Source organism: Corvus moneduloides, chromosome 6 (genome assembly GCF_009650955.1).
Source record: "Corvus moneduloides isolate bCorMon1 chromosome 6, bCorMon1.pri, whole genome shotgun sequence".
NCBI lineage: Eukaryota > Metazoa > Chordata > Aves > Passeriformes > Corvidae > Corvus > Corvus moneduloides.
The window spans coordinates 45,751,770-45,775,104 of NC_045481.1; the positions used below are offsets into that span (position 1 = coordinate 45,751,770).

General features: G+C 42.7%; 1 protein-coding gene across 2 annotated transcripts in view; it reads left to right on the plus strand.

Moving 5' to 3' along the window:
* TSPAN4 (tetraspanin 4) overlaps nt 1–23,335 on the plus strand; it is a 429,626-nt gene that overhangs the window by 51,822 nt on the left and 354,469 nt on the right. The window contains exon 1 of one of the 2 annotated variants that reach the window (XM_032110833.1): nt 17,597–17,688. The exons of the other annotated variant lie outside the window; for it this stretch is intronic. The gene's annotated coding sequence lies outside the window, so the exon portion shown is untranslated. Of the gene's footprint in view, nt 1–17,596; nt 17,689–23,335 lie in introns of those variants that run through there. 2 annotated transcript variants of the gene reach the window in all.

Below are 23,335 nucleotides of genomic sequence, written 5' to 3' on the forward strand. Positions count from 1 at the left end.
TGGCTTCAGTCCAACGAGATATATGAAATCAACATTAAAAGCCAGTACATCAGTGGCTGTCTCTGGCACACTGTTCTCTGAGGAAACGGGTTTCTTCCCACACAGGGAAGATGAATTAGCTGTGTGAGGAAATGGGTTTCTAGGATATTTTTCTGCAGTCAGCAAAGTTAAGTGAGATGATAGCATTCAACTTGTTTTGCTGTATTTAAGGTTTTGAGGTACCTAGAGCTTGAAATACTCAACACCGAAATAGGCTTGCAAGAAGCTGGTTTGTAATTTTTCAGGCTCTGTTAGGTGTGTAGGGGGAAATCAGAGCCACACTAAGTAAAAGGTCTTCAGCAGGGACAAATACTTCCTTGTAATATAATTGGAGCACTTCATGTGCAATGACTGTAGCAGGATGTAATCTGCAAAAGTATCCTGTACTGCTCCTCCTTTGTAGGTCTCTTAAAAGATTGTTTGCTTGGATCACAAAATCCCGCCCCTAATGTGCCAATAGCGCGCTTTGGGATTTTCTATAATTCTGAGCTGTCTGAGATGTTGGACCTAATTATAGAAAAATCTCCATTGGAAATACCTTGTTTGCACCTTTGCATAACTGACGATGCTTAGTAAAAGTTATTTTTCCTTTTTTTCCTGCATATGTTGGCTGGAGATTCTGAACCTACCTTTTGATAAGTTTATTACTGTCCAGGTTTCAGGTCAGGTAGAGTTAATTTCTTCTCAGTAGCTGTTACAATGCTGTGTTTTGGATTTGGAATGAGAATGGTGTTGGTAACACACGGTTGGTTTTTTTTTTTTTTTTTGCTAAGTCGTGTTTATCCTAAGTCAAGGACTTTTTTCCTTTGCGTGAGTGAGGGGGTTTGCAAAAGAAGCTGGGAGGGAGCACAGCTGGGACAGGTGACCCGAACTGACCAAAGGGACATTCCACACCATAGAACGACATGCCCAGTATATAAACTGGAGGAGTTGGGCAGAAGAGGAGCCCATCTGGGCTTGGGAAGGGAGGATGAGCAAGCAATCTCTCAGAGAACCCTTCTGTTGTGGGGTTTGCTGAGGGTTGAAGAAAAATGGGAACCAACTGCTACCACAACAGCATACAGTCGGCAGCATCACACCAAGCCAGGCTCTGTGGTTCCTATCCTTATGGAGACTTGTGATCTGGAGAGCCAAGGAGTTATTAGCAGGACCCGCTCACCCTTTAATAGCCTCATATGGCCAGTGCAAAAATCTAGTGGAGAGCGAAGTCTGACAGACTTACTGTGGCCTGAATGAAGTCACGCTTCCGTGTGGGACGTAGAATCATGGACTGGTTAGGAATGGAATGTTAGTCTTGGAAAATAGTCTATGATGCACCTCATGGGGGAGTAAGGCTAGAGCTGCATGGATATTGTCACAGAATCAGCCTAGCCACTTTGCAAGCTGGCTCAAAGTCTCCTTAGCTTTTGTAGGCATTAGAGGATAGATGTTATCCTTGGCATGTGCTCCTATAATTTTGTGTATTTAACAGAAAAATGTCGCTCAGTGGCTATGCTGTATAATGTGTGCCTCATGCTGTCAGCAGGCCTTGCAGATATATTTATAATGCAAGGGCAATCAGAGGAACAACCCACACAATTGAGATGTTTTCAAGAGATAAAGGCTATTAAACTTCTTGAAAAGACCAGTTGGGTCTCTAGAGGGTGAAAAGCCAGTTTTGACCTTACAGAAACTTTACTTGCTGATTTTATGAAGGAACTGTTTGCAGAAGAAAAAGATAAATCTATAATGGAATTACTTTCTGCTCTACAAAATGTGCCCAGTAACAAGATCCACAGAAGTTGTGTGCTCCTTAAAAAGAAAGTGGGAACCAGAGGGTAAAGCACGCTTTCTTCTCTTCCCCAATGGCTGGATTTTGTGGAATCCAGCTCTTCACATCCATACTATTTAACATTCCCTTGCCTGGCAGTGGGACTATCCTGCAATATGTGAGGGTGATTACATCTGTGATTGAGGGGGAGGGCAGATACTGTACTGAACAGACTATAACATTTGCTGTCTCAGTTAGAATGTTACAAATGTGCTACTCTAACTTTCTCTTGTGGTAGTACAAACTATACCGGTTTCCAGCATTCTTATTCTGGGATAATTATACCAATGGCTATGAACTGGAAAGCTTTTTCAGTAAAATGTTATTTTGCAGTAGTTGGACTGATTCCATCAGTATGAAATGACTACCTTGTTTAAACATTGCTTATTTTTTATCTGAAGGAAAGTACTGCACTTTATTTGCCTTTCTAAGATAGTATCTTTATTTAAACATATTGATACTTTTCGGAAAGGGCTATTTCTCATATCCATTGCAATCCTTTTGTTTCATTCCTGTGATGGCTCTTACTGAAGAGAAAATACTCTTATGTGCCTTTACTGGCACAGTGGTTAGGTGGGTGCTCCTAATAGGGCAATGGAAGTGTTTATTCAGGAAATACTCTTGTTACTTGATAAATTGGCCAAAACAATGCTTGCTTTTGTATTAAATCCCTAACAGATGCTGCTAACCAATGTAAACATAATTCTATTTAGCAAGTGAGAGATGAGAGGAGTTTGATGAATTTGTTTGATGTTCTCTCTCTGCTCTGACTTCTGAGCTGGAATTGTTGACATGAGGGTAGAACTGAGGCATGTGAAGTGTCTTCAGTTCTTGACTCGGGGTGTGTGTGTGAGGATTTACTCTGACAAAGCCTCTGAAAAGGGAAATACTCTGAAGCAGTGCATTATGGTTTTTACATTGTCTTCAGATGATTACTTAGAGGTTACAGAAGTTGTCCCCAAGTTTGATCATCTGCTAACTTCATTCCCATTTCAGAACTGGCTGGCATGTTCTCCGTATAAGTTTGCGTCTAACTACGTACAGCTAGAGTTGCTGAGAGGCTCCTGGGTATGGAGATGAACAATGTACCACACTGCCTGGCTAGTCCAGAATACAAAGTGGGGGTGGCTTTTGAGTACCGCAGCAAAGGCATTAGTGGTAAAGCAGATTCCTTAAATTTGAATTCTCTTGTGGGCAGGAGCAAAGGGATCAGAGCTGTAATTAGAGTCACTTCCTCTCCCTTGCAGCATGCTGCCTTGAGCCAGAGCTCTGTAGCAGAGGATTTATGCCTTTAGTGTCTGTTGCTCTCACAGAGGGGGTTAGGATGTGTGGCACGAACCATTGCACAAGTCTTATGAAGTTGTTTTTGAGCTATGAGAGCACAGGATAAGAAGAGCTGTCCTGAGTTGCGAGACCAGCTTCCTGCTGTGTTCCATCAGCATGATAAAAAAGTGGCAGTGGGCTTCAGTCTCCTGTTCTTTCACTTCTTGCTTCTACTCAAAAAGATATCAGCAATGGACTCCCTTCAGGTAGCTTCTGCGAGGGGATAAAAGCAGGGCTTTCTCAGCTTGTTTTGCTGTGTACTTTTCCCACTTGCCCACCCCATCTCCCTGCTTGGTTGGTGTTTTCTTCTCCACTGAACCTTTAGACTGTTAGTTTATTTTATCTTGCAGACACAACTGAAGGAGTTCCCAAGAGGAAAGGGTCTGAAGGAATTTTTCTCACTATTCCTCTTCTTATATGTGCCTCAGTTTCCATGTATTGGTATATATTCAAATCCAGTAATTCCAGAGGCAAACAGCCAGGGAAATGAGTCTGAGGTGTTTTTGTGAGGCTATTGCTTAGAGTACCCAAGAGAGCTGTTATCACAGGTATGAATAGGACATACCTTGCTTGTTGCATTAACATTTTTTGCTGTAACTGTTCATGTGTATGCATTCAAGTAATGAAATCCAGGAAAACATCATCCCTTCTCCTTAGGTCAGGGATCATGAGAGAAAAATCTCTGCAGCTCAAGTCCTTCTTGACCTCACATGGTGAGAAATGACTGGACACACTGCTCTTGAAAGGAGAGATGTTACTGGAGTCATACTAATGAATTGAGATGTATGAGTTCAGTTCTTTCTTCTGCCATAAATTTCTGTGATCATGAGCAAGGTTCCTAGTCTTCTGAAAACCTATAAATGAGGTAAACAGTTTTTTTTTCTCCCAGCCTCATCTGTTTAAATTGTGATGTTTTTGAGGCAGGAACAATACACATTGTGCAAATGCACAGGAGGTGAAAGCTATCCCGTTCTGTCTCCTGCCTTGTGCCATCTCTTTTGTGGTAAGTACAGCAGTGTGGATGTGGGAGAGACTGGAAGAAGCAGCCAGGTGGAATGACATTTTTGAGGGTTGTGAAGATGTATTTATATAGAGGGGCATAATAGAATGTCTTCAAATATTTAGATTTTGAGAGATTTTAGAAAGTGTAGGAAAACATTTTTTTCCCCTCATGAATTCAAGCTATGCCTTTATTCACGTGCTTTTTAAAAGTAGAGAAATTATAAACATTATAATGGCAGAAGGGAGAACTGAGTGGTTCATAGAGGAGGCAGGGAGGATGTCAGGCTTTACTTTGGGGATAATAATGAGAGGAGAGTGGTTTTTGTGTCTGCTTTTACTGAAAGCACTCCATGTGAATTGGTGTTAGCAAAGGCTTTACACTGTGTGCGTCACTGCTTTGTAAATGCTGGCAAGTAACACTTACAGACTGCTGGACTCTGTACAGAGTGCTGATCTATAGATGATTTTTCTTTTCCTGTAGAGGACGCCTCTAATGCTAGCTGTATTTGAAGGCATAGAAAACAGGTTTGAAAAGCTACACACAGCAGCTGTCATAATTTACTGTAATATCCTGCTGTTTATGATAACTAATGAGTGCGTTAGTTCCTTGGATATGTTGAGCCAGATCATTAATCAGTATCAACTGACCTTGCTTCATGGAACTGGGGGGACTTCCATACGAGTTGATACGCATCGCCTACAATGGGAGATTAATGTCCGGAAAAGAGATGGTGTAAAACTGCTGGCTGGGTTTGTGTTCATTGGAGACAAAATCCTGTACCTGGCTTAGTATTGGGAATATTACACTATTGGCATATCATGGAAAGCATGGACCAGTTACAAGAAAAAACTTGTATTTTTAAGTTTGGGTGTTGTTTCTTAAGCCTCTCTCCTGCTCTGTAGAACATGAACAACTTGTATCATTTAATGCTTCACAGGCTGTCCGTAATGAGGAATTATTTCCAGACAGGTCCAGAATTTGCTTGACTTCCTGTGGCTGACTTTTGGCTTTTGTTCCCATCCAGCTGTGAGGTATCATCCTTCTGCCTTATCCTCCCATGAACTGCCTGATGTTAAAGGAGATCAGAAGTGAGAAGATGTTATCTTCATAGCAGGAGTTTACTTATATCTTAAGTGATACAACGTTTTGATACAATCACAGCATATTTCTTCAGTGTAGTCTCACTGTAAATAGCAACAGCAGCATTTCTTACAGTTGCAAATTAATTCTATGTTTTCAGTAGAGTAGTGCATTCTAGTGTGGTAATGGATGGGCATCAGCCAAGCATTGAGTTTGCAAAAGAGAGCAGCACTAGCTGTACAAAGGGAATAACAACATGCATGTATGACCTATAAACTAGAGAGTAGTTTTAGACTGTGCCAGGCTGAAGGTGAGTCAAAAGAGCAAAGGCAGATGGCAGAAGCTGCTGGGGAGAGGCAAAGATAAGACATCATCATTGTTATTGACTTGTGGGCCTGGTGTGATTCTAACAAGAAATGTGCTGGTTAGCCATAATGCTGTAAGAGTACTAGTGGCCAGTGAACAGCTGTTATCCCTGCAAGTTTAATCTCCACCTGTAGCATTTAATCTACTTTGCCAATTTTTGTGTGATAGTAGCAAACTCCAAGACAGAAGGACAACCAAAGCAAAGTGCTTTAAATTTGTGTTTTTTTGGGGGTGGATACTTTCGGTCTTCTATGAACATCTGAAGCTCCAAATTGGGCTCTCTGTCTCATCATAGACTTGTGTGGAGCTTGGCTTTTTATATATATATATATATATATATATATGTATGTATTTTTTTCCTGTTTCCCCCCATTTTTGTGAAGTATAGGCAAGTAATTATACTTGTATGTTGTACTGGCCAGTCTGCCTCAAAAAACCCCAGAAATTTCCTGAGGTGAACGTAGTAAATAGGTATTGTGAGAGATGGATTTGAAGGGCAGCTCTTGGTTGCAAGATGGACCAGTAAGTTGAAGTGTTGTCTCTGCAATGTGTGAGAACTGAGGGGCAGAGAAGTGAAGACTCGAGTCCTGTTGGTAACTGCTTTGCTTGTGTAATAGGGATCAGGACAGGAGGTAAAGGACTGCATCTACTGTCAAGTTTATTTAACTGATAATGGTGCAATGTGGCACTGCTGTAACTGATTCAGCACAAAACTTTTGAAAACCTTTAAATAATTTAAAGTTGTTTATTCTGAACCCAGGGAGGGTCTCCTGGCAGAGTGTAAAATATTCCAATATATTTGCAGTAGTTTATGCCAACCTACATTTCTACAGTGGAACTTAAAGCAAACACAGAAAGCAATGCTGATTTTTGATGAGATGCATTTGGTTTTCCTGAGGCCTAGTGGTGGTAAGGATCCCATTAAATCTGTTTCTTGAATCCTTCTCCAGAGGGAAGATATCTGGGGTACTGGTGATATGTAGAGTTGTTTAGTACCTTTGGCATAGAAACCTGGTACCTAGGTACTGGCTTAGATGCTTTCTAAACTGTGCAGGTAAGTGTGGGTTATAAACTGTAATTGATCCTGTCTGAAGATGATAATTTGACTCCTGTGTAGATCACAAATTTTCGGTGAATTCTGTGCAGTTATTCTATAATAAGTCTCTCACCTTGTCACTGATACTGGTGCGTTTGAGAGTGTTACTCTTTGGACAATGTGAATGCTGCTGTCCTGGCTCAGATAGACCTGCGCTGTGCCGTACTTCCCCCACTGAGTGGGTCACATCCAGTGCTCACACTGTTGCCAGACCCCAGTGCTCTGAAATTGCTGCACAGCAGCTCTTCATTTACCAGGAGTGCCTCCATGGCTGCAGCGGCTGTGGCCCGGCCAGAAGTGTTATTTGTAATGGCTTGCTGACGGGCCCAAAGTGATGCTGCGCTGCTGTGCCAGCACGGGGGCCTGGGGCCGCAGCCAGCTACTCTGTGGCCAGATGGAAGAGCAGAGCAGAGGGAGTGCTGCAATCCGAGATGGAAAACTCACTTGGATTGTGTGTTTTGGATCATTGGTTTAGGAGAGCAAAAGATCAAAACTTGCCTTGAAGTTACAAATGTGTTGGTTTAACTCGTAAAGGTAAAGTTACCACAAAGGGCAGGGATAGGAGAGGTGTGTCTTCTCCCTGGAAGTACCATGGTAAAATTTGTATGATGTAATTTACTGTCTTGGAGATTTTCTGGGAGCAGAATGTGTCTCTTGGTGTATCCACAGCAATAAAATTAAGGTAACAGTCGTTTTAAGTCACTAGCTTAAAAGAATAAGTGGAAAAGCTTTAAAAATCCCTCACCAAACAAGTGAATACTTTGCAGATATTACAATACTAGAAAACTCAGAGTGCCATGTCCTCAAGTGCTTTACTCATTGCTTGAGGTAGGAAATTAAGTGATGTGTAAACTGTTGTTACCACCAAAATTTCATTTGCCTTCATTGGCTGATTTTCCTGTCTGCCTTGCTCCTGCACAGGTGCTTCTAAATGTTTGCTCAGGGCATGTCTGTGGGAGGGATGACATTTACCTGTTGCTCCCTGTGGAGCTGGGTGCTCCCTGGGAGCATGGTGGCTCTTGGTTCAGCTCCCAGCTCTGCAGCAGACTCCTTGGGAAGGTCACTTCTGTCTTCCTGCATGATGTCAAGTGTTGTGGATGATCTCAGGATGGCTTGAATGTTGCTATGAGTCGCTGTCATGCCATGAACACCTCTGAAGGAGTGTAGTGTGACCCCGGACCTAGCTAGTAAACTTATCAGTCAGCTCAGGCAGTGCTGCACTACCCTTGCTCGGAGGGAGCTTGGAGAGTGGGGAGGATCTTGCTGTTGCTGGTTTTGCCATCCTCGTGGTGTCTCAGGTCCATACCCGTCACAGCAGGGGAAGAATAGTCCTGATACTTATAAGGATGACAGAGGGACAAATGTGTGCAATATTGGGATGCTGTAAGAGATGTATCAGCTCTTTGGGAATTGGAATATTTCCTTTAGAAAATACCTTTGATCTCTGTTTAAAGGCTTACAGTTGGCTATGTTCACTGGGAATATGTTTCAGGAGCTAAGTACCCATCATATTTTAAAATGCCCTGTGTTTCCCAAAGCCCTGGAACAGTTTTAAGAATCACTGGATAAGTATTGGAATCAGTGCATTTAAACAGTGCTGTGTCTGTATTTGTTTGTGTGTATAATCATAATCATATGAAATTAAATGTATTCTCTGAAAAGAAACATCTTCGGTGGTGAATTTGAAATAATGACAAATCAGGTAGAGATTTAAACTTTCCCTAACCATTTAATAGCATCTAAATTAAGAAATATTTGCCAGTGCAGGTTTGGCTAGGGCTTTAAAGGAAAATGAAAATGCTTGAACCACAGGAAATCAATGGCCTAATCGTCTGGAAAAAGAGTTCATTGCAGTGCCAGGATAACCTGTGAGAGCAATAGCCTATTCTGCAGGTGTAGGGAGAATATTTGTCACTGAAGTCCTACAGCAGAAGCAGTTCCATGACAGGTAACTTGTGAGGCTGTGAGACTGATTGGGAGTTGAGAATGTCATATATAGCTTGTGTCAGGGAGGGATTCAAGAAAGACTAAAGGAGGGATGGTGAAATACTCTATTTTGGTAGAAGCAGTCACATTTCCTTACTTTCTTTCATTATAGATAATACTATTTTAGAAACAATTTACATTACAATAAACATTTTAAATGCAGTTTTTAAACTTGTTTTCTTCTCTTGGTAAGTCATCAGGTCTGTGCCAGTTTAGGTAGTGAATAAATGCTGTTTCTGCAGATTTTAATCAGGTTTCAGTTGTTGAGGTGTAGACACCGAGGTAGTGGGTGTGCAGCTGCAGTGGGAGCTGCAGGTTGTGCCCTGGGTGGGGGACCCACAGGCAAGGAGCTGTGACCTGGTGCTGACCCTTTGCACAGCTGCCCACTGTGGAGGGGCTTCGGTTCCAGCAGTGAAAGTTTGGAGTGGTGTGAGTGTGACTCACAGTGGCTCCTGGATGGTCAGACAGGAAAGTTCCCTTAACAACAGTTTTCTTCCAAGTACAGTAAAAGTTAAGCAAATAAACAAAAAAAATCACATAAAAACAAAAGAAGAAACAAAAAAAACCCCCTCTACCCGAACTTTAATAAAAAGCAAATCCACAGTTCATTCATCTAAAATGGGAAAAAATGAAACTTGAATAAATGTATCATTTATTGCATATCTTCTTAGTTAAATGAATGGTGATGTATCTTCCTTAACAAATTTGCACGCTGAACTTCAGTGCATGGGATATTTTAATCTGAACATCTGTATGTTTTATAGTTATTAATCAGGGAGAATCAGCCCTTTTTTAGGCATAACCGCTAAAACCAGAAACCAAGTTTAAAGCTGGAGACCTTAATCATGGTTTCATGTTTTGAACTTCTAATAATTTTGAGTTAATTATGAATTTTGAAAGTATTAAATTATTAGTGCTGGTCGTAATGGTATCTTAATTATGAATGAACAGTCAGCATCAGGCAGCCTTTCCTTTTTGACAGATACAGAAAGGTGTCATGGGAGCTGCTCCTGTGCTCTCTGGTGAGATGTAGCATGTCCTGCAGAGATCTTCTTGGGATCTTGTAATGCTAGAGACAAAGACAGACCTTGAGAGTAAGATGACAGTGAAGGAAAACAGTGATTGATGCAGAGAAACCTTCAGGAGTTGACTGTGTTTCAGCCTCCTTTTTTTACCTGCTTTGAGGAGTAACTGCCTAAGACTGCACTGGGACACTCTCATCCTTCCCAAGGGATGGGTTGTTTGTGTTGCTGATTCCATCTAAAAATGCCCAGGGTATGGAAGAATGTAAAGCCTCATCTTTTTGCTCTGTATTTAGCAATAAAAGTCATAAAAGTGAAAGCTCCTCTGCATGAGAAGAACAGACTTTCTTATCAGTTGGGCTGAGACTTGGGAACAGTCAAAGCAGGATCATGGATCTTGCAGCTATTGATGCCTGAGTTGGCCACCTGAAAACAGAGACTATACAAGAATAAGAGAATAAAGGTAGGTATTTATTTGAAGGACCTTCCAAAGGCACACCCTGGGCAGGCCAAGGGCTACTGCCAAAATGGACCCTGGGTCACGAGTTCTGCACACGTTTATAAGTTTGGTTCATTTGCATATCAGGGTTAATTCTCCAATTAAAATTTCAGTTAATGATGTAATTTCCCCAAGTTTACCCCCCTTCTTAAGATGTTAGTTTACACATTTGGGCCTAGGACAATCTGGGTGTCATTGGAGAGCAGGCCTGGAGAGGCTTTGTTATGTCTAACCAGCATGAGAGAGCAGTAGTTAACAGGCCACAAGAAACTTCAGAGTTACACACTAGGCAGTGCAGGATTTGAAAAATATGAACGTTAAAACCTAAGGCATCACTATCAGTGCTAAGTGCTGAGCACAGATGCCTTTGCAAGCAGAAACACAGGATGCAAGTATTTAACAAAGCCTTTTTCAAGCTCACAGGAGGGATGCAGAGTGCAAGTGGATGTTTGGAGCCGAGTGCCTAAGTGACAATCTGCTGTTTGCACTAACTCTAATAGAAGTTACATGTGCTCATCAGTTTAACAGCTGATATGTAAATGGGCTGCAGTTCCATATCCTGGACTTTGTCAAGAATAACTCCAAAATGTAAAATCAATCCAGCGGTTTCCAGAGACACAAGTGAACTAATGTTGCAGGAATATGGTTGTCAGGGTTAATGCTGATGTAAGGAGGATAAGAATAGCATAGAGTTCAGGAAATCCTAAAATAGGAATGGGAAGGGAATTACTATTTATATATTCCCCCATGTTTTTTATACATATAATATATATAAGATGCCAGCTGGAGATAGCTTATCTGGCAGATTCGCTGGGGTTTGAATACATGGTGATGGCTATGGGCATGGCAGGAGAGTAGTCTTTCCTGACAGTGTGAAGGTGTCTTGCATCAAGCAATAGAAATTTAAGGAAGAGATTTCAAATGATTGCAAGTTGTCAAGTGGAGTTTTTTTAGAGGGGAGAGCATGTGGGCAAAAAATACAATGTTACCTTAATTAAAAAAATCATAAATAAAAAAGCAGGGGTGGGTAGGAGACTGGTGGGTGGTGGTACAGAGAAGAATCTTGCTGACATTTCTTTTTGGTATTTTTCTTCTTAAAAACAAGAGCAAGCAGTATTCATGTCTGCTTTAAAATATATTTTCCACAGCCTCTTGGCTTTAGTAGGACTTCAGAGAATAGTTTGGTCTTTTTTTGTTACAGGCACTGTGTGCTAATATAAGAGTTCAGTCAGTCAGTAAATTTCCTGAATTAGTTGCAGTAGCTGAAAGCAGAGCAGAGACTGAAAAAGGCCCCTTGCCACTGGTGAAAGTGACTGTGCCTAATCTGTGTGGTGCTGGGAATTTCTGTGCGTTCTCTTCGTGGCAGGGAAGTTGAGTTGCTCTGCACATGTATGTCCTGTGTGGTGTTGTGACACAAATTGGAGAATTTCTCTGCTGTCCCTGTTAAAATCTAACCCTGGGTATCTACATGACTGCTGGCAAAAAGAGGTCACACAGTAAGGCCTCATGGGAAGACACACAGCAAAGCCTTTTTAGGGTCAACATGGAATGCCATTGATGATGTCTCTGTTGATAATGGTGTTGTTTCTTAGGATTGCTGCCTGTAGCGGGTTCAGTTTGTAACCGGGCAGAAACACCAATTAGAGTGTAGTGGTTTGGTCCAAAATACTCATTGCTTACTTATTTACCTTCTGTGAGATAAGAATTAAGAGAAAGCAAAGCAGGCACAAAACTTAGAAGAATATAAAGAAGTTTATTAACAGACCTAAAAGAAAGAAAAAAAAAAAAATCAGACCACACCTTCAGTACACTTCTCCTCCTCCCACCTTTCTCCCTTCTCCCACTGACAATGTAAAAAGACAACCCTTGAGATTTTCAGTCAGTTTACCACCTCTATAATAACCTTGTTCAGTTCAGTTAGGGAGAGGAGTCTGTCTTGCTCATGCTGTGGAGACATCGCCACAAGAAGTTCTCATGGCTTCAGGATCACAGTGAGACAGCCACCCAGGTTGGTTCTCTGCTCGCATGTGAGTCTCCCTTCCCCCAACTTACAGCTTTCCACACAGCTGCTTTTGGGGGTCCAAACTTGAGCTACTGGGGTACCATTTTAAGGTTGAGCTGTTCAGAAGCAAAGGTTCTCCTCACCCATCTCTGGAAGCATCTTCATCTCTAGGACTAGAGGCCCTCCCCCTTCCCTGGAAGCAAAAGGGTCCTCATCATCTTCATCTCTAGGACTATCTCTGGGAGCATCTCTAGGAACAGAGGTCTTCTCCTTCTGATTTTTGGAGCAAGAGTCCTCATCACTTCCATCTCTCCCTGTTCAAACTTCTCATCAAATTACAGCTGCTTTAACATTTGCTTATTCCAGCACAGGTAGTTTTGCTCACAAGTACAGTTTGAATGCTCCACCCCCCCATGCTGTCATGAAATTACAGCAGGTACTCTGATATATCATAGTCTATCACTGCCATGGCTTTACAACAGAATTTCAGCTTTAAGCATCTCCTCTTGCTCCTCCCTCAGGGTTTCAACTCTTCCTTCTTTACTTGGTGTCTGCAGGCTTCATCTGTTCTGGAGGAAACTTACAGCACTAAAAAAGGGTTAATCTCACCCGGGCCTTGCAGCTGGAATTCTCTTAGTGCTGTTGCTCACATGATCTTTGCTGGGCAGCGGGGCAGCTTCAGCTGAATCTTCGCCCGCACTGGAAGGGGGGGGTGCTGTGCCATCTGCACGTAGCAGGGCTGGGGGGGGGTCCGTGGGTGGAACAGGGCTGCATGGCTCCAGGATGGCTGTGTCCTGGCCCAGCCCGGGCCCGCTGGGCCACACGGGCCCAGCCCAGTTACCTGTCCCAAGGCCAGAAGCAAGAGAGAGCTTTCCCAGGGTTTGTCCATTCTTAAATGTGGACCACAGAGTCGTGTCAAAATTTTTATGTGGCTTAAAAAATTGTCAGTATTCAAACTAGCCAGTTGATAGGTTCTGTCAGGTCATAGAGGAAGCTGTAAGCACCTCTTTGCAAGAAAATCACTTCCGGAGCTATGCTAACCCGTGACACTGCCCAAATGGCTGCAGCTTGGAGTTTTTAGTTTGGGTGTTGCCTCAAAATAGGGAGGGTGAAGCTATTTTCTGGTTTAATGGGAAGAAAAAAATTGTTGATTGAACTCAGATGAATGAAAACTCAGGCACTAAGAGCACATTATGGTACCACGTGTTTCTTGCCACGCTTACCCTTTGCTTTCAAAAAATTCTGTGAGTCTCACCTCTGTTCCTGGCAAAATCATGGAGCAGATCCTCCTGGAAACTATGATGAGGCACATGGAAAATTAGGAGTTGATTGGTGACAGCCAACATGGCTTCACTAAGGGCAAATCATGCCTGACGAATCTGGTGGCCTCCTGTGGCAGTGTTAGAGAGGTGTTAGATGAGGGAAGAGCGACTGATGTCATCTACCTGGACTTGTGCAAAGCATTTGGTAGCGTCCCACACAGCATCCTTGTCTCTAAAATGGTAGACATGAATCTGATGCATGTACCGCTCAGTGGGTAAGGACCAGCTGGAGCGATGGGTCCGTGCAAACTTCGTGAAGTTCAAGGCCAAGCACAAGGTCCTGCATCTGGGCAGGGGCAATCCCAAGCACACATACAGGCTGAGCAATGGTGGGTTGAGAGCAGCTCTAAGGAGAAGGGCTTGGCAGGGTATTGGTGGATGAAAAAAAGGAATGTCACCCAGCAGTGTCTGCTTACACCCCAGAAAACCAAGAGTATCCTGGATTGCATCCAAAGCAAGGTGGCCAGTAGGTCAGGAAAGTCATTCTTGGCCTCTGCTCTGCTCTAGAGAGACTCCACCTGGAGTGCTGTATCCAGCTCTGGGGCCACCAACACAGAAGGATGTGGACCTGTTGGAGTGGGTCCAGAGGAGGGCTGCAGAAATGACCAGAGGCCTGGAGCATCTCTCCTTTGAGGACAGGCTGAGGGTGTTGGAGTTGTTCAGCCTGGAAGATTTTATAGCAGCTTTCCAGTACTTAGAGGGTCAACAGAAAAGATGAAGTCTTTATCAGGGAGTGAGTGATAGAATGAGGTGCAGTGGTTTTAAACTGAAAGAGGGTAGATTTCAGTTAGGTATTTGGAAGAATGATGATGATGAGACACTGGAACAGGTTCTCAGGAGAACTTAGGGCTGCCCCATCCCTGGAAGTGTTCAAGGCCAGGTTCGATGGGCTTTTGGGCAAGCTGGTCTAATGGAAGGTGTCTCTGTCCATGGCAGGGGGGTTGGAGAAGATGATCTTTAAGGCCCATTCTAACCGAACCATTGAGTGATGCTATGAAGTAGCATCACACTGGAAAGTACTCTGGAAATTTCCTCTGGAAAGTACTAGAGCACTGAGAGGTGTCCTGCATCTTGAAAGCAGGTTCCTTGACCAGTGTGCAGATAAATACAAGCCCTAAGGAAAAACAGCAGAAACTGTGTCTTTGACAGGAGTGCCAAGGGAGGAGTGGATGAGTAGGAGGAGCAAGTATAGATATTTCAAAGCAAGAAAATCAGAGAGCAGGACTTTTATCTAACTCAGGGTGTCCAAGTTCCTGGAAAGCTGAGATGTGACAGATTCTTGATCAGACAGTTTGAATTTGCTATTAGGACTCAGTTCACCTGCTTTTGTTAAGCTGTAGTTTCCCCCACTAAGAACTTGTGAAGTTTGCCTGAAAAAAAAAAAAAAAATCTCTTAAATGTTTGGGAGTTGTCAGGGAGTTTTTTAGATGGACTCCAGGTGGTGTGGGACACGCCAGAGAGCCTGGAAGCATTTGACACAAACCAGGACAGAAAGATTGAAAACATACCTCTAGTCTGTGGAGCAGGATGTCTGGAGTAGATGGATTTGAGGGGGGCCTTGTAGCTCTAATTGGAGTTACACTGCAGCTGAGGTTTCTGTTACTAAACTTAATGCTTAAAGGCCCCATTGTGCTCAGCAATACATGATAACTAGACATGAATATCTGGTAAAAGAAGATCCCTGGTTAAAAGAAGAGACAGGAGAAAACCCCAGCCTGAGAATGAAAGTTGTACACAAGCAGATAAAATGTTTTGCCTGGGTTTGTACAGCAGGTTGGTTGTGGAGAGGGAAGTGGAGCCCTGGTCTCTCTGCTGGTGGTGTCACCACCTTCTTTGCTGAAAATGTAGTTGTCTGGGCTCACATGTTGGACAGGTCAAGGAAAATCTGTGCAGTGGCTATGATACTCCTCAAAGAGGAGGATTTTGGATGTCTTCTGGACTTGAGGAGTAGATTTAGATGCAGACTACTGAGATCTCGTCCTCTCTTTAGTATAATGCTGCCGCCTCTGATGGCAGCAAGCGCCTCTGTTTCAGGAGGCAGGGCTGCAGTCTGAACACCTGTCTTTATTTTTTATTTATGTTTAACGGGCATGATGAAGATACGGTGGTACTGGGCCGCACACAGCTACCCAGGCTTGGAGGCAACGTTGTGTGCATGCTCCTGCATCTTCTCTGCCTTATCTCTGGAGCTGCTCGTCAGCTCTGTTGAAAGCATGTGTGCCTGCAGTGTAGATACAGACTTCCTCCTGCATTCCTATAGAAAAGATAAGGCACGCAGTGTGTTCATGTGCATCTGTGCTTGTGTTTACTGTACTGTCTAGGGATGCAAATGAATGATAACACTGGGGCAGGCCAGTGGTCTGTCTAGCTTGTTTCCTTTTTTGCAGTAGCCAAGAGCACCTGCCTGATCCAGCCAATATCAGTCCACAAAAGTCATGGAGAAAAAAGGATTTGTTTGAATTGTTATTACTAGAGCTTCTAGCTCGTTCTTACTTCATGATTGAGTTTGTTTTTATAGGAAGAATCCTTACTGTTATGAGTCACTCTGGCTTAAAAGCAGGATTTTGCTTTCAGATGCCTTTTGCCTTAAAAGGTGATGTTGCTCCTGGTATTTGTCAAGTTTAGGAAAAAAAAAAATCTAAAAATCATCAGGCAGCTCATTCTTCTCAAGAAACACTTGAAACATCCACAGTTTTTAGTTTTAGAAAAATCAAAATAAAGCAATGCTTAGGGAATGCATTCCTGATGCCTCTTTGGGGCCAGCTTGATTTATGTAACAGTAAAATATGAGACAGTGACACTCCTGCATGTAACAGGGATGTAGCCCCCTTGCTGGTGTGTTAGATTTCTAGACCATCTGGAAATTAGTGTCATTAAACACCTGAAATAACAAGATAAAAAAACCCAGGCAAACAACAGCAAAAAAGCTAGGAGTTAAACTATGGCAAGCCAGGGACAGCTGATCGACAGACCTAATGTCTTTCAAGTGGGTAGATAAAGTGCAGTCTTGGCTGTGTGTGGTCAGTAAGGATGGAACATTTCTTTTGTAGGGGTTGGCTTTTTAACCCCACGTAATTTATGGTGGGGATAATTCCACTGTGCTTAACTATAAAATCTATCTGCAGTTCCAAACTTAATGCTGAGGAAATGTACGCACTAGCAAAAATCTTGTGGCACAAAACAGTGGTGTAATTCATTATCCACTCTAAAGCTGCCATGGAAAAGGAAGGGATTGTTCTTCTCAAAAGGTTTTTTTCTACAGTTCTGACCTTACTGCTTCTGTAGGTAGAGCTAACCTCTTATGCATTGGCTGATTATGCATTCAAATGTTTCTGTGCATTTGAATATAGTTATAAACTTACTTTTCCCTGTGCAGCATCACTTGGTAAAGTTTTACCAGTCCCAGCAGAAGTTGCTTTTCATTTATGGGTATTTGTTGCATAAACTGCTTCCATACAACTAAGCTTGTTTCCTTGGCATTTGTCAGCCTCAGAAACTTGAATGTTTAGAAGTATTTACCAACTTCACTTTCCTTGCCATGACCTTTTTCCTGTATAGGAAACAGAAACCCACTCTCTCTTCTGAATGCTTTCTGTGCATTGTTCCCTGGGACCCACAAAGTTTGTTTCTTGTGCTGCAGATGGACTACAAGTCACAGGCAGCTGTTCTGTAGACACTCTTTACCTGGACTTTTCTGTGCATGCCCAGTGTGCCTTGTCATTGCATGTTCACTCTCAAATTACTAGTTTGTAAGTGGAGTCAGTGACAGTCACCTATTTTTAATGTTGTGATTTTTTTTTAAATTCTGTATTGAAAATGTGCAAGAGGAGATTTTCTCCAGTAAGTTAATGTTTATTTGGTGACCCAAGTTTCATTTTAGTGACAAACGCCACTGAGATTGCAGAGTGTGTGGGGAAGTACAGAGGTGAGGTGAAGGGGATTGTGAAGCAGGGAGCAGTAATACTGGATTGAAAAGTTTGTTCCTGAAGTGACTCCTCATGAGCACCTGCCTGTTGTACTCATGAATCTGTTGTTTTGTGTCTTGCAGTGGCATCACTGAAGGGGCCAACTGTTACTGCTGTGGGAGATCAACAGCTTCCAATTGCATCTTCTGTGTCATCTGTAAAACCCCCAGTTACAGTGAGTTTCTCCTACACACACACAGTTTTCTCCAGTGAGGATTTGTTAGCTGTAATCTGTGATAATTTTATGTTTCTCTATTTATACTTTGTCAGTTCACTTGCTACTGCAAAAAGCTTTGATTTATGAGTCCCAGGCCAAAGGGATACATACACTTCCCATCCCCCCAAACCTCATACTCGAAGCTCATAGTTGCAGATTCTTCTGGCCAGCTGCGTACCTTGTGAGGGAAATGATCAAAGACTGTGTGCTTTGGGTGAGTGTTCTGGTTATTCATCCAATAGCCAAGATGAGAATTGGACCAAATATTTTGTTCCTGAGAACAGCTTCAGAAAGAAAAACTTACTTAAATAAAAAACGGAAAGAAAAGTATTACTTGGGCAAAGAAGATTAAACTTGCTCAGAGTGCCAGAAGCAAACACATCATACCTGTGTGACATCTAGTCATAGGCATGGCAGGTGAAAAGAGAGGGTGACTCAGTGCTGGAGTGCTCCTGAGTCTGTACCTAGATATACTCTTAAAATGAGACAATGGAATTTTTTCCCTGCAGTGCAAGAGAGCTACCCAATCCAGTGCTATTTGGAAACTGAATGAAATCTCTTGAAAATCCTCATTCTCCTTTTTAGTTTCCACCTAAAGGAAATGCAGTGAAGAAAATGTTTCCCTACTCCTGCCAGCTATCTGTGAATGTCCATGTAATGTATAACTTGCCTGTTATGCCTGTGATTCTTTTGTTAATAATTCTCTTCTGCCAGTAACTCAGTAAAACAGACTCAGGTGATTTCAGTATTTTGCATAACAATGATAACAGTTGCTTGCAAAGCCATCTCCAATTTTCAGACAATTTCAGACAATATTTGGAAGAGCTGAATTGTCTTCTCAATTGGAAGAGTTGTGTATGAATCCATCTGCAAGACTAGAAAGGCAGGAGCACATCTATGCATGTGGCGGTGTTTGTTTTGATGAAAACTTGAGGACTTAAATGAGCAAAAAAACCCTCTAAGTGCTTAAGGGGCTGTCAGACACCTGTACAGTTAAATGGCATTGAATGCTGATGTGGTCTAGATTTTGGGTTATCAGATTGGGTGTACAGGAATTAATAGTGCTCAAGTAATGGATTCTCCTGAGAACTAATGGCAATAACAAGAGTAAGCAATGCCTTAAGAGGAAAATGCCCTAGAATCTGTTGAAAGCTTATAGGACATGATTTTGGCATGTGTATTTCTAGCCTGTGTCAATATTGCAGATGCATAAATTATACATGACTTACAAAATAAGAAAAGTTGCTTCTAGGGAGCTCTTGTGTTTTGCCTGTAAGGATGGAGCCAGCTTGCAACATATGTAGAGAATATTACCTGTCAGAAATTGAATATTGAGTGAAAGTAATCGTTTTAATCAAGAGTGGTTAAAAGTGAGGCTGAATTAAAGGAAAAAACAACTGTTCAGCTGGAAGACTGCTTCCAGTGCTGCAGACATGCCCTGAGAAGCATATTTTCTGAATTAGGAATATTGATCAGGACCATGGTTGTACCTTGCATTACCACTGTTCTTCCTGATAATTGCAGCCAAGACTTCTTAACTCTTTGAATTCCACTCCTTTCTCTGCATCCAAGTTCAAAACACTTGGTGCTGGTGTTTCGGATGATGGAGAACACTGCTCAAAGGAGCAGCTTCTTGGTTCATGGATAGATAATGGGCAGAACCTACTGGCTGAGGCAAAAACATTCTGGTTTACATCAATTCGTATTCCTGACAAATCAACTGTAGTGATTATGGGTGTTTTCTTAAGAGAGTCACTGTAAAGGGGTGTCATTGTGGGCAGTGACCTTATGCACAATCTGAGATACACTGAGCTGAGTGCTGTAGAGGGGCCTGAGACTTGGTGTTTCTGTAAAGAAACACCCTAGGCTGGTTTCTTTTTTTTGCTTTTAATCAAAAGCAGGATTGTTTCCACACATTGAAGCCTGTTTTCTATTTCTCGAGTCAGTGTCCATTTCCTTCTCATTCTTTACAGTGCCCTAAGAAAGCTGAATCCCTCTTGAACCCAGGGAAGCCACCTCCACTTAAAACTAGCCAGCAACAGAGGGATGAGGTTGCAGATGAGTGATGTCAAAGACCTCTGTGTGCTACAACATTTGGCTACTGCACCCTTGAGAAGGCAGGAGTCTGCAGTTGTACCTGCTTGAGCAAGACTCTGTGCAGAGCAGGTCAACCCTGGTGCAATGCTGGGTGCAGAGTGGATATTGGTAGCCCTGCTGATGAATTTGCTTTCTTAACCCACATCACCCTGGACTTTCTGCTTTCACTTGATTGTTCTTTTTTTTGAGCCACCAGACTTTCCAAACAAGCTGCACAAGTGAATGCTGGCAGATGTGTCTGTTGGAAGGAGAATGGTCTGGTAGCTAACTTAGAGCTTAGCAAGTACAGTTTCAGCTCCATGATCTGCTTACAGATTCCCTCTGAGAATTCAGTAGTATGATTTAGTCTCTGTGCCAGTTTCCTGTCTTTTAAAGGACACTTTCCACCTTGGATGGGAGCTGAGGGTAAACACAGAACAAGTGAATGCTCCAGTAGAGTGGTTGAAGAAGTAACATAACCAGGGTGTCTTTCTCTAGTATTTCTGCACCGCCTAAATAGTATCCCTGAAGTCTTTTTAGCAGTCAAGGTGACATGATAAGCACTGTATATGGATGGGGAATGCAGGGTGGTATATCATGGCAGTGATGCCAATGTGTGAGTGTGAGATCCCAGCATCCACTATCCCACTCTGATCACTGAGTGTGTCTTGCCTCTCTGAGTGAAAGTGCTTGGACCTGGCACGCCAGAGGTGAGACAGCTTGGGTTCACACTCCTCACCTGGAATTTCATTAGCAGGTGCTACCTTGCTCCTCATGTGCCTTTGCCTTGTGTAGCTTCATCTGCCTAACTCCTCTGGCCTGCCTGTTGCATGTTGGCTTTCAGCACTTACTTTAGGGTCATAGTGAAGTCTTTTACCTGGCTTTCCAAGTGTCACCGGGCAAAGTCTTTTTCAGAACCTGGCTATTTCATGGCTGCACAGCCCTACCTCAGAATAGTTGCTGTCCCTGGTGCGTCAGTGAATAAGATCTTGATAGGATTGACAGCTATAAAACATTCCCTCTGAACTCTGAGATGAAAGTGAGACATTTCCTTTCTCCTTACAGAGGGCTCATCTGCTGTAAGAGGAGGGAGGTGGTTTCCTTTTCTAAAATGTAACTCCTTTCAGGTATCACAGTGGTGTCGGTAGCACTCCAGGGCAGCATGCTGTGGTGCCTCATGCTATGGGAAACTGGGAGTGAAAGGTGACCCTGCCAAGAGGCTTCTGTCTGCATTGGTAGCATAGTACACGTGACTCTTATGGCATTACCTGGAGCTCGCTGGTGATACAGTGGAAGGGAAATAGGGGAAAATTAAGTTTGGGTTCAAATATTTGGATTGCAAGGATACTCCCTGGGGCTGATCAGCTTGCTTGCTAATGGCATAGCACAGGGAACAGAATAAAGAGTTTGTTTGGTTTTGCACTGCAAATACATAAGCCATCCTTGCTTTGGCTTCCAGCCCAGGGTGAAAAGGATGGCTGATCACCCTGCTCTTTCAGTGTTGACAGCTGTTGTTGTCAGGGACAGATGTGACTTGGGTCTAAGATAGGGATAACAGTGTGAGTGCTTTTTACTGGCAAGGTAGATTTTTAGGAGATAATGCAGTTTGTTGCACAGTTAAAGGGAAACAAGAAAGGCTTTTCTGTTCTCTTGGTGGATTTTTCTCATTTTTTTTCATACTGATTCCTCTGATGCAAGGAGATTTGCTCAAATATTGTAGTACTTAATGGTCCTAAGATTATATCTTCGGTTCATCCAGTCTCAAACCATTCCTCCTCATGCCAAAACCAGTTACCTGACTAGCATGGAAGCAGGCAGTTCTGGGATACCACTGGCTCTGCAGATCTGTGTGTTTGATCCTTATAAAAATGTTTTGGAAAGCTGAAGAAGAAAACAGTGTAGGAATTTGGTGGGCAGATTAACTGCATTCCTGTTTCAGGCTGTTTATTCATAGCTTTAACTTTTTTAAGGCAAAAGGAGGCTATTTTTAGCTTGCTTTTTTTCCCTCCATATTAACCCAAACAAATTTCCCTCTCGAAGGAGAGGGTGGAGTTGGGAGGAAGGAAGGGTGGAATTGAAACTGCTTCATTAAATTGGTTTAAATATCACTAACACACAATTTTGTTTTCACATTACAGTTCTGAGCACAGAAGAGTCTTTACACTTTCCAAAGAGGGGAAGCTTTGTGTACAGAGGGAGTGAGTGAGGGCGTTGGAGACAATGAGGTGGTTATGGAAAGCTTATGACTTTTGCTTGGGGTGAACTGTCAGGAGGGTAATCCAGCTCTCCTGACTCCTGATATCTATGTTTTGATGGTTTTATGGTAAACTGCTTCTGAAGCAGAGAGAGCAAGACCAGCACCAACAGTTTCCTTACTAGGCTGATGTGACTTTGGCTTTTAACTTGCATGAATACTGACTTCAGTGTGCTTCAGAAAGGGTGGGTGAATCCAGGGCCTGTGGATCAGATTTGTAGAAGGAAGGATAAATACCTCATACGTTGAGATTGGATGATAACCCAGAAGCCAGTGCAGAGCATTGCTGCTCTTTGACTCTCTTGCACTTTGATGTTGATTCTTCCGTACATGTTAGTTCTCCCTCCCTCTGTTGATAAGAGCTGAATGATCTTGACAGTGGAACATCTGTGAAGTCCACCTCTGGTGGTGGAGTGTAGAGCTCCTCATGCTGTCCTGTCTGACTGCACAGGTTACTCAAGATTAGATCCTAAATTATCTCTTCTTGCAATGTTTTGCTCCTGCTGTGTGTTCTCCCGCACTGTAGGAGAACCGATGAAAAACAGACGTTACCTTTGTGTCTAAAGAAAATAAAAACTTCCCTGTTTTAGAAATACACAGGGGAAAAAAACCCCAAAACATGTAAATCCTTCTCTTCCAGTGATAACCTGTTACCAAGTTACTGAATTCTGTGTGTAAGCTTAGAGCTGGAAAGGACAACCTGATCTTTCAAGCCTCAGTCCCAGGGAAAATGTCCTGCTCCTGAGGGATCAACATGGGGCCAGAGCCCTTTCTGTGGACTCTCGGGTTCTCTCTTTATCTGCTTTCTTTTCCTCTTTGACTTCTCCCACTGGGAGGCTGCTCCAGATCACAGCTACTTCATACTTGGATTCCTCTGACCTCCAGCTGAGAAGAGTTCGTGGTTGTTTATCTCATTTCTGCTCCAAGATAATCCTATGGTTTAAATGTCTCTTTGCATTTCTTGCAGCTCTCTCTCCTCAAGTGTACTTGCAGGCAGTGATCCTGTCCTCTATTGTGCTGTGTTTTGTCAACCTAAACAAGTCAAACTTTCCTGAGGTAGGCCTTTTATTCTTACCAGTGCTTCCACGCATCTGCTTTCAATTCAGTAAATTGTCTTTGAATTTTGCTGTGACCAGAATTACTCACAATAAATGTCTGAGAAAGGGCTGCTTGCATTAATGCTGATTTCAACATCTAACTATTAATTGTGGCTTAAGCATGATCTCATATATATATATATATATGTGTGTGTGTGTGTATATTTGAGAAACATCC